This window comes from Helianthus annuus, chromosome 16 (genome assembly GCF_002127325.2).
Source record: "Helianthus annuus cultivar XRQ/B chromosome 16, HanXRQr2.0-SUNRISE, whole genome shotgun sequence".
Lineage (NCBI taxonomy): Eukaryota > Viridiplantae > Streptophyta > Magnoliopsida > Asterales > Asteraceae > Helianthus > Helianthus annuus.
The window spans coordinates 77,698,212-77,709,421 of record NC_035448.2 but is presented as its reverse complement, the minus strand read 5'-3'; positions in this window follow the sequence as shown (position 1 = coordinate 77,709,421).

The following is an 11,210-nucleotide window of genomic DNA, read 5'->3' as shown; positions in this document are numbered from 1 at the left end:
CTACCAGTAACAATATCTTGAACTGAGTCAGGGAGGCCATCAATGTACTTTTCGATTGCCTTATCCAAAGGCGTAACCATGTTCGTGCATAACAGACTTAACTCCTCATAACGGTCAGTGTAGGCTCGATGCTTACCGCTATCTTGCTTAAGATCGTCGAATTCCCTTTCCAATGCCCTAATGTCATGACGAGGACAGAATTCCCTCATCATTAGAGCTCGAAGCTCTTCCCATGTTTGAGCCAGTGCTACGTCGGCACCATATCCCTCATCACACCATTCCACCATGTCAAAGCTCGTTTCTCAAAGACGCTAGATGCAAACTCTACCTTTCGCTCGTTCGGACACTGAACATGTCTAAAGGTGCTCTCTAGACTCTCGAACCATTGCAAAAGTGTAGTCGCTCCTTGAGACCCAGAAAACTTTGATGGCTTGAAAGAGTTGAATGTCTTGAAGTTGCATGGGGCATTATTGTTGTTGAGGGCTAGGTTACATTGAACAATGATGTTTGGGATTGCAACAGCCATCTGCTGCGTAATGATAGCTGCCAGTTCTTCATTGGGTACCTGATTGTCGCATCGTGGAGGCATTCTAAAAGGGGAAACAAGAGAGAAAACAAACGAAATGGCTTTGGGTAAGGATGTTACAATTTCCGACCAAAAGGCATGGGTGATGGTCATTTGTTCGAACCACGAAGCAAACAAACGACACACAAAAGCTGAATCAAAGTAAATAGGTCCTCATAATGTATCGCGAAGACATGCTCTCCTATAAGTGGACACTCACCCCAAGAGTTCCCATGTAAGAGTGACTGGTCCGATACTACGGATTTGTATGAACACTCTAGCCTTAGACAGAAGACTTAGGGTACAGGCACCCACCCTTCAAGTTTGCACGTGTTCACATTATTTAGACCCAAACTTTGACTAGATTTTGAAAACTTTGAAGGTTCAAAACCTTATAATAAATCATCCTAGAACAGATGACTAGTTTTCAAAGCGGATTCGAAATTTATGTTCTCATTGTGGTTGTCACCTAAAGATAGGCGACGGTATTGTTTTATGACTAAACGCAAGTAAACTTGCGTTAGGGTCCTAGGAAGGTTATAGACTAGGTCAAAGCATTACTAATAACCTAATTCCCTATAACCATGAGCTCTGATACCAACTTTTTTGTCACACCCCGACCACGAAAAACAACAAATCGTGGCGGAAACGTCGGGGAGTGTTGTAGCAGAATCATTGTTTCGTAACACATAGATTGAAGTTCTGTTTTATTAAATTAAATGTATTACATTACATTGAAATTAAAAAAACATGAACAAATAGACTTTCATTGTTATTAAGTCACTGAGGCCTCATCCGTTCCTATGAGAGCATGCATCAATATCATCATCAAATATCACCAACTATGGTACCTGAAACACATGTGAAAATACGTCAACATAAAATGCCGGTGAGTACATAGGATTTTATGAGAGTGTCAGATTCATGGCTCGTTTATGTTTTGAAAATATAACTTAAACACCTTTGTAAATTGATAATTAGAAAACCATGTTTTGTAAAATGTTTGTAATGTAAATTGAAATAACTAAGTCAAAACAGATTTGTTTTATAAAACCTCAATACCATGAATCTTAACTCCAAAACATTTGTTTATAGAAACCCAAATTGTAAATCGTTTTTGAAATAAAACTCGAATGTTTTATATTGTTAGAAAAACCTTGTAATATAACTTTGTTTTGATAAACTTGCCCAAGTGATCTAGATAACGCAACGATATATAATGAATCAAAAGAACTTATATATAGGAAGTACCAGCGGCGTATCCACCATGCTTTTAACACATTACACCCGCCCCGTTACCTAATCACTTCCCTAACCCAACGGTTCAAACAATACCAAACGGTTCACATAATCAAACAGTTACAAACGGTTCACATAATTAAAGAGTTACAAATGGTTCACATAATCAAATAGTTACATACAGTTCACATAATCAAACAGTTACAAACGGTTCACATAATCAAACAGTTACAAACGGTTCACATAATCAAACAATTACAAACGGTTCATATAAATCAGACAGTTACTAACGGTTCATATAAATCTAACAGTTCCAACGGTTCAAAATGTAAAACAATATGTCCATATGCTGAGTGAACATATGCAACAAAATATAACATACAAAAATCAATGTGCTAGCATGTTAAGTGAACATACATAGCAAAACATAATGAAATCATGTACTATATATGTACTAATGAACATAACAAGCACATGATATAAAATCATGAAAAACACGAAAGTAACAAGTAGGCACATGTGTATCACCCTAAAATATTTTGAAAAACAGTAAAAGAGGGGACTATGTACTCACTTGAGGATGCTTAGAAGTCTTGACTAACAACCAAGCAAAGCTAGAGGGATCACGGAAATCAAACGGCACCTAATATGGGTAACTATGTTAATAAACGTACCTAAATCGGAGGAACGGATAAAATGAGGTTTCGTAAACCAAATGAGTGTAGGCACTCATGTAATATGGTTTAACAAAGCCTACATTCTATAATGAAACCTAACCTAAGTGCTTACGACCCATTACGACTCGTTAAGGTAGTTTACGCCACTTTAACGCACCGTTCGTGTAAAACGCGTTCGGACCGCCTAACTAGTCCTATGACAAGTATTATATGCCTTAACATGTTTAATAATGTTGCCTAATCAGTTTAGATGCCAAAATTTATGTTCCATATGCTTAAAGTGAATTTTTGCGTAAAAAGGGCATTTTGGTCATTTTCCTAAGGCATATAAACTACCTATCATACAACTAACTAAACGAAGTGACCATAAGGTATAACCTCGGAAGGTTATTCCCTATACAACTATGGTCACAATAAATGCTTGGTCGGATCCAAATGATCGACCAAGCGGGCCGGGTTCGAAAGTGTGACACCCCAGGAAAAACCAGTGAACGATATAACTTACCTAGCTTCCTCAGTGAGTGCGTACCAAATTTCGGGACGAAATTTCTTTTAAGTTGGGGATAATGTGACAACTCGAAATTCCAAGATTCTAATTCGTATTTATTGCACGATCATGTATTGACTAGTCGTTTATTTGCACATTTGGTTGCCATGAAATTATGTATGTTTTGATTGTTTGATTGTGCATAGTTGTTTGTTATTTGAGAAATTGGTAAATATATGAACTTGGTGGTGAAACTAGGAAATGGTTATGAGATGGTGTGCATGTGAAAAATATAATACTTAGGGATGTAGATGGTAATTAGTGAAATCCTAGATACTTAACCCTAATCTCATTTCACTAATCATTCCCTCAAAAATCAAAACACGTACTTGTAACTCTCTAATCCCCTAGCAATCATCATCACCACCATCATTGGCACAAGGCATTCGATTCCGCTATTTCTCTAAAATCATTCAAGGTAATTGTTATTGATCATTGTAATGTTTGTAAACTCTAATTGATTTCTTGATTGTTAGCAATTCCTGATTCTTGATTGAGTGCTCATAAAAACCCTAGTGCTTCATATAATGCTCTACGATTCTTGATTTGATTCGGATTGCAATGATAATGATTCTGAATGCTTGTTTAAGCGAATTGCCTGTGAATGATAGAATGATTAGATGTTGAACTAATGTTGCACTGCAATGAAATCTGGGTTTCCAGATCGTAGAAAATGAGAACGTAACTGATGGAACGTATGTGTTTGTAACTGTTACGATTGGGATTATGCTTGTCTGAGTTTAAATTGATATGTTAATCCGAGTATGGAATAAGATAGTCTGAGTTTATTGATTAACACTTGACCGAGTTTATTGATTGTTATATGTCCGAGTATATTGATCAAGCAAGTGTCTGAGTTTAATGGATTTCCCTTTGGACCGAATATAATGTTTACATATGTCCGAGTTTAATGGATTAATAATGGTCCGAGTATCATAGATGTAAATGGACCGAGTTTAGTGGTTTATGGTCTGAGTTTGTTGATTTGTTATCTGACCGAGTTTGTTTAATGTGTTATCAAATGGTCCGAGTTTATTAAAACCACATATGGTCCGAGTTTATTAAAATTACATATGGTCCGAGTTTATTAAAATCACATATGGTCCGAGTTTAAGGTGATTGTCTTTGGACCGAGTTTAAGGTGATTGTCCTTGGACCGAGTTTAAGGTGATTGTCTTGGACCGAGTTTAATGGATCACCATTGATCCGAGTTTAATAGATTAAAGGTGGACCGAGTTTGCTATGCCCACCCATGTCCGAATTTATATGAGAATCTAGGTCTGAGTTTGTATGTTGATTAATGTCCGAGGTTGTATGATGATTACATGTGCTATCCGAGTTTTGGACAGGGGAGACCCCCCCCCCCCATACTGTCTGAGTTTTAGAAGGGCAAGGCCCTGTCTGATATTATGTGATATTCAATTTGAAACAATGAACTGTGTGATACAATAACAGCATGTACTATGTTCTGTTCTGCATGATATGATGCCTATGTTGCTGTAATTGTGGTATATTACTGTGTTTATGTGCAATCCATGTTAGATGAGTATGTAATCGATTATCACACACAGTTGATTGAACGCCAAGATTTGTAAACCCTAATTGATAATTGATTTCAAACACTTACATCGAATCATGTGCAATATATCCTAGGTCGTGTGTAACGGACTTAGAGATTCATAAACCCTAGAAGCAATAACATACCGAGCAAACCGAGGTGAGTTCACACTCTTACCAAGGCATGGGATTCCCGGGGTGTTGGGAATGGGATTGAAAGGATAAGGTTGAATAGATACACTACTGACACTATGACTAGACTACCATATTACTATCCTCGGATGTGAAGGATACTTATACTGATCACTATCCTCGGTTGTGAAGGATACTTATACTGATCACTATCCTCGGATGTGAAGGATACTTATACTGATCACTATCCTCGGATGTGAAGGATACTTATACTGATCACTATCCTCGGATGTGCAGGATACTTATACTGATCACTATCCTCGGATGTGGAGGATACTTATACTGATCACTATCCTCGGATGTGCAGGATACTTATACTGATCACCATCCTCGGTTGTGAAGGATATTTATACTGATCACAATCCTCGGATGTGCAGGATACTTATACTGATCACTATCCTCGGTTGTGAAGGATACTTATAGTTACGAATAGTCTAGTGGTTATACAACGTGGGAAGCCCCCACCAATAGAACGTACTAACGGCCCAGTAGAGCCACCTGTTACAAACGAACTTACTATTACGCATTTACTTTCTGTGAACTCGCTCAACTAGTTGTTGATCCTCTGTTACATGCCTTGCAGGTCGTTAGGTATATGGAGCTTGCACATGGAGGAGCGGGTCGTTGTGGGCTTGGATCGTGATTATCTTATTAAACACTTATGACATTACGTACTTGATTATGTTGGGTTTTGATTATATGCTTCCGCTAAACAATGATAACTTACTTATGTTTTGGAAACACCTTTCATATGGATCTGGTTTGGTTTATGCAATTACTTTTACTTTATACAAGGTTCTATATGGTTGGTGGCTTGATCCTGGTCAGTCACGCTCCCAAGCGATGATACTCCGCAGTTGGATTTTGGGGGTGTGACAGATTGGTATCAGAGCCATTGGTTATAGAGAACTAGGTTTTAATATGGGAAAAACGTTTTTATTAAAACCAGACTATAACCAGAACAGTGCTCTTAACGATCCACAACGACGCTTCGCTCCACGTGCAAGACTCGACATCCTAGGTAATAAGGTTTATGTTTATTACCTGCTTGCTAGAACTGCATAGAACTTTGCTCGTAGTATGCTTAGATTACATTGCACATTACTTGTTATTGCTTGAGAACAGCTTACACTCTTCTGTCATCGTACTACTCGCGAACCATTCTCGCTTACGTTACATTTGCTATAAAGGTCATGGCCGGATATATCAACATGACACAAGCCCAGTTGACGGCTCTCATTAACGAACGAATTGCTGCGGCACTTGCAGCCATACAAGCAGGAGGTAAACCCTGCAGTCGTAACTAGGGTCTTTAGATCCTACACTCCTAAACCAACTTTTGTGTTTAACCTTGTCCTATTCTTATACACGATAGGTCAACACGCTCAGTCACCTGTTTACACCTTCAAAAATCTCAAGGATTGCCAACCTAGTACCTTCAGTGGAACTGAGGGGGTTGAAGGCCTCCTCCATTGGTTCGAGAGACTCGAAACTGACTTCGAGGTGCATGATTGCCCTGAGTCACGTAGAGTAAAGTTTGCTACTGGAACACTCGAAGGTGCTGCATTTACCTGGTGGAAAGCACAGGTTCAGATGTTAGGGCTGGCAGCTGCTAATGCCACCCCCTGGAACGAGTTCAAGGACTTAATTAAGGAAGAGTTTTGCAGTCGAGAGGACATCCACAAACTAGAGGTAGAGTTCCTCAACCTACAGATGGTGGGGTCTGAAATTGAAGTTTATACAAGGAGATCGAATGAATTAGCCACATTTTGTCCTACTATGGTAGACCCTCCCACCAAACGTATCGAGCTGTATCTCAAGGGTCTGGTGCCAGAAATTCAGAGTCATGTGACTGCAGCTAACCTTGGCACTATCCAGCAAGTCACTCGTCTTGCTCATCGTCTCACCGATCAGGCAGTGGATCAGAACAAGCTGCCAAAACGCATCAGTACTACCACTACTGCTGCCACTACTTCTGCTACTCCCAGGGACAACAAAAGAAAATGGGATGGGGATTCCAGCAAGGGATCAGCTCCAGTTCAGTCACAGGTTCAGCAGCAAAAGACTGACCGTTACCAGAGTCCCAGTCAGCACTCTTCAGGCAACCAGGGGCAGGGTGGATATCAGGGAATTCATCCACTATGTAACAGGTGCAACAGACACCACAGTGGATGGTGTCGCAAGGAACAATGTCAGAGATGTCTCAAGATTGGTCATGAAGCAAAGGATTGTCGAAACTCACGTCCTGTAACCCAAAAACAACAACGACCGCCTCAACCTTCACAGAACCAGCAACTGCAACTACCAGCTCCACAGAACACACAGCAGCAGCCACAACGTGGGAACGGGGGATGTTTCCAGTGTGGGGCTGAAGGTCATTTTAAACGCGATTGCCCTCAATTAAACCAGAACCAGACTCAAAACCACGACCATGGAAACAGGGACGAAAACGGGGAAAGCGTTGGGGGAAGCAATGGAAACCATGACACCGGGGCAGCGTGTACATGGTTGGTCAGGGAGACGCAATGAACGATATTTGAACTTATAACTTATCTTGGGTTTTCATTATTATGTTTACGCTACTCAAACAAAGTTTGGTTTGAACATCAATTGTATTGGGTTTTATGAATTATTTTCACTACTATACTTTATGTGTGATGTGATGGATAGTTTGATATTATTGAGCGCACCTGCCGTATATATGGACCTTACGAACAGGGTATGCAAACCCTATCTTGACAGGTTCGTCATCGTCTTCATCGACAACATTCTGATCTACTCCATGAGCCAGGAGGAACAGGAGCAGCATCTACGCCTTATTTTTTGGAACTCCTACGGAAGGAACAACTGTACGCTAAGTTTCCTAAATGCGACTTCTAGCTTCGTGAAGTCCACTTCTTAGGCCACGTAGTGAACAAGAATGGGATCCATGTCGATCCATCCAAGGTAGACTCGACCAGAAACTGGCCTGCACCACGTACTACAGACGGTTTACCCAGGGATTTCTCGGAGATTGCTCAGCCGCTTACGCTACTGACACAGAAGGGTGTCACCTACCGTTGGGGAGATCCCCAGGAGACTGCTTTTCAGCACCTAAAGGATAGACTTCGCAGTGCACCTATCCCCTCTCTGCCAGAGGGCACAGATGACTTCGTGGGTTATTGTGATGCATCCATTCGGGGACTTGGATGTGTGTTAATGCAGCGCGACAAGGTTATTGCTTACGCTTCATGTCAACTTAAGATTCATGAACGGAACTACACGACGCACGATTTAGAGCTGGGAGCTGTTGTTTTCGCGCTTAAGATATGGCGACACTACCTGTACGGTACCAGGTGCACGATTTACACCGATCACAGGAGTCTCGAGCATATCCTTAAGCAGAAGGATTTGAACATGCGTCAACGGCGATGGGTTGAATCACTGAATGATTACGAATGCGCCATCAAGTACTATCCAGGCAAGGCCAATGTTGTGGCGGACGCCCTCAGTCGGAAGGACACTATACCTCAGCGTGTGCGAGCGCTACAGCTTACGATTCAGTCTAGTCTACCTACACAGATACGAAATGCTCAGATAGAAGCGTTGAAGCCCGAAAACGTCAAGGCTGAAGCCTTACGCGGCTCACGACAGCAAATGGAACCGAAGGCAGACGGCGCCTACTACGTAACGGGGCGTATTTGGGTCCCACTTTATGGCGGTCTACGCGAACTTGTAATGGATGAAGCTCACAAGTCTCGCTATTCGGTACATCCAGGGTCGGATAAAATGTACCACGACATCAGCACTACTTATTGGTGTCCTAGCATGAAGGCCCACATCGCTACGTACGTTGGAAAATGCTTGACCTGTGCGAGAGTCAAGGTTGAATATCAGAAACCAGCTGGCCTACTTCAGCCACCCAAGATACCGCAATGGAAATGGGAAGAAATTTCCATGGATTTCGTTACAGGCCTACCTAGATCTCAGCGTGGAAATGATACCATATGGGTGATCGTGGATCGACTCACCAAGTCTGCACACTTCCTGGCTATAAAGGAAACGGATAGGTTCTCCACTCTCGCAGACATCTATCTTAAAGGAGTTGTTTCGAGGCACGGGGTGCCCACCTCCATCATTTCGGATCGGGATGCACGATTCACGTCAGAGCTACGGCAAGCGATGCACAAATCTTTCGGCTCACGATTAGACATGAGCACAGCGCATCATCCTCAGACGGATGGGCAGTCTGAGCACACTATTCAGACTCTAGAAGACATGCTTTGGGCGTGTGTTATCGATTTCGGCAACAGCTGGGAAAAGCAAACCCCCTTCAGTGGAGTTTTCGTACAATAACAGTTACCACACCAGCATTCAAGCCGCTCCATTCGAGGCATTGTACGGACGTAAATGCCGGTCACCTCTCTGTTGGGCAGAGGTGGGGGATAGTCAGATTACGGGTCCAGAGATTGTAGTGGACGCCGCAGAAAAGATTGCTCAAATACGACAACGCATGGCGGCAGCACGCGACCGTCAAAAAGCCTACGCGGATAAAGCGTAAGAAACCGTTGGAATTTCAGGTCGGGGACTGGGTTTTACTCAAAGTTTCACCCTGGAAGGGTGTGGTTAGTTTTGATAAAAGAGGCAAACTCAATCCACGGTATGTTGGACCGTTCGAAATCACTGAAAGAATAGGCCCAGTAGCCTACAGACTGAACCTACCAGCTGAACTCGATGCAGTTCACAACGTATTTCACGTGTCGAATCTGAAGAAGTGCCTGTCAGATGAGACCCTCATAGTTCCTTTTAAGGAACTCACTATCGACGAGCGGTTGTAGTTCGTCGAGAAACCGTTTGAAATCACGGACCGGGATGTTAAGGTCCTCAAACACAAGAGAATCCCTCTTGTTCGAGTTCGTTGGAACTCCCGACGTGGCCCAGAGTACACCTGGGAACGCGAAGACCAGATGATAGAAAAGTACCCCAGTTATTTGAAACCAATGCAACCACTACTGAGGCCGAAGCTACTACTACCGAATTTCGGGACGAAATTCCAAATCAACGGGGGGATGATGTGACACCCCAGGAAAAACCAGTGAACGATATAACTTACCTAGCTTCCTCAGTGAGTGCGTACCAAATTTCGGGACGAAATTTCTTTTAAGTTGGGGATAATGTGACAACTCGAAATTCCAAGATTCTAATTCGTATTTATTGCACGATCATGTATTGACTAGTCGTTTATTTGCACATTTGGTTGCCATGAAATTATGTATGTTTTGATTGTTTGATTGTGCATAGTTGTTTGTTATTTGAGAAATTGGTAAATATATGAACTTGGTGGTGAAACTAGGAAATGGTTATGAGATGGTGTGCATGTGAAAAATATAATACTTAGGGATGTAGATGGTAATTAGTGAAATCCTAGATACTTAACCCTAATCTCATTTCACTAATCATTCCCTCAAAAATCAAAACACGTACTTGTAACTCTCTAATCCCCTAGCAATCATCATCACCACCATCATTGGCACAAGGCATTCGATTCCGCTATTTCTCTAAAATCATTCAAGGTAATTGTTATTGATCATTGTAATGTTTGTAAACTCTAATTGATTTCTTGATTGTTAGCAATTCCTGATTCTTGATTGAGTGCTCATAAAAACCCTAGTGCTTCATATAATGCTCTACGATTCTTGATTTGATTCGGATTGCAATGATAATGATTCTGAATGCTTGTTTAAGCGAATTGCCTGTGAATGATAGAATGATTAGATGTTGAACTAATGTTGCACTGCAATGAAATCTGGGTTTCCAGATCGTAGAAAATGAGAACGTAACTGATGGAACGTATGTGTTTGTAACTGTTACGATTGGGATTATGCTTGTCTGAGTTTAAATTGATATGTTAATCCGAGTATGGAATAAGATAGTCTGAGTTTATTGATTAACACTTGACCGAGTTTATTGATTGTTATATGTCCGAGTATATTGATCAAGCAAGTGTCTGAGTTTAATGGATTTCCCTTTGGACCGAATATAATGTTTACATATGTCCGAGTTTAATGGATTAATAATGGTCCGAGTATCATAGATGTAAATGGACCGAGTTTAATGGTTTATGGTCTGAGTTTGTTGATTTGTTATCTGACCGAGTTTGTTTAATGTGTTATCAAATGGTCCGAGTTTATTAAAACCACATATGGTCCGAGTTTATTAAAATTACATATGGTCCGAGTTTATTAAAATCACATATGGTCCGAGTTTAAGGTGATTGTCTTTGGACCGAGTTTAAGGTGATTGTCCTTGGACCGAGTTTAAGGTGATTGTCTTGGACCGAGTTTAATGGATCACCATTGATCCGAGTTTAATAGATTAAAGGTGGACCGAGTTTGCTATGCCCACCCATGTCCGAATTTATATGAGAATCTAGGTCTGAGTTTGTATGTTGATT